Below are 1,109 nucleotides of genomic sequence, written 5' to 3'. Positions count from 1 at the left end.
AAAAGTCACAGATGGGGTGAAACATAAATATATTTGTGCCAATTCCAGAGTCTCTATATTAATATGTCTACAGAAATGGTTTCCTTTGAGGCCCACACTTTGACATTCATATTGTTATCTTTTGACTGTGTTTGCATGATATTTTTTTCTATTCTTCTGTATCCTTATTCCTGCTTTTTATAAGGAGAAAACTTTAATTGGATTATACTTTATACCAATTAACTGGATTAGCATTAACCATGACTTTAAGAACCATAATTGAACTGGGGATAAAGCTCAGCTGGTAGAGTATTTGCTTTATATACCCAAGGTCCTAGGTTCAATCTCTAGCAACACATAAAATAAAAATAAAAATTAAAAAGGAACCATATATTTAAATGACATCACAGCCTGAGTCACCATCACCAGGTATTTGGAACATCAACAGGTGAGATTTAGAGTGAGGATACAATTAAGCTGCTCATATATACAAGTGGGCTGCTGAAAACAGACTCCCAGGAAAGGGAATACTGAATGGAGGGATGTAAACATGCAACATTTTAATAGATACAGGCAGATAGCATCACAGATGGGCTGTTGCAGTTTAATTGGCACAAGAAATCTCTGATTGTAGCAACCTCTCTCAGCCAGGATTCTCTTGGTTTTGACATTTAAAAAGTTATATTTCTTGGTTAATCTCTTGTCCATGAAGTAAATAAGATCACATTGTTCCATTTTTTTTCAATTTTCCAACTGACAAACTGAGTTACTTCTTAGTTGATTTATTATTCCTATAGATTATTTTCTTCCCCCAATCCTACTCAGATTTTGGACCCCATATTGTGCTTTCTTGCACCAAGTAGTCTCGAAGCACTTGCCCAAGGTAGAACCTGGGTTGACCTGTTACTGAAGACATTTCTTAACATGAAAGAAGGGCAAAGAATAGTCTCTCAATTCAAATGGACCTCGTAGGATGTTTTTGCAAGGCTCTCTCTTTAAAATGGAGAAGAAATATTATTAATATTATTTGTGTAGACAAATATCCCCTGTATCAGGAGTTAACCAGACTTTGAGAATCTTAGAAGAAATTTCATACAGTTCTGTCCTGGGCAGTTGTCAGTCTGACATAT

Source organism: Sciurus carolinensis, unplaced genomic scaffold (genome assembly GCF_902686445.1).
Source record: "Sciurus carolinensis unplaced genomic scaffold, mSciCar1.2, whole genome shotgun sequence".
In the NCBI taxonomy this organism is placed as follows: domain Eukaryota; kingdom Metazoa; phylum Chordata; class Mammalia; order Rodentia; family Sciuridae; genus Sciurus; species Sciurus carolinensis.
This window is presented reverse-complemented; position numbering follows the sequence as displayed.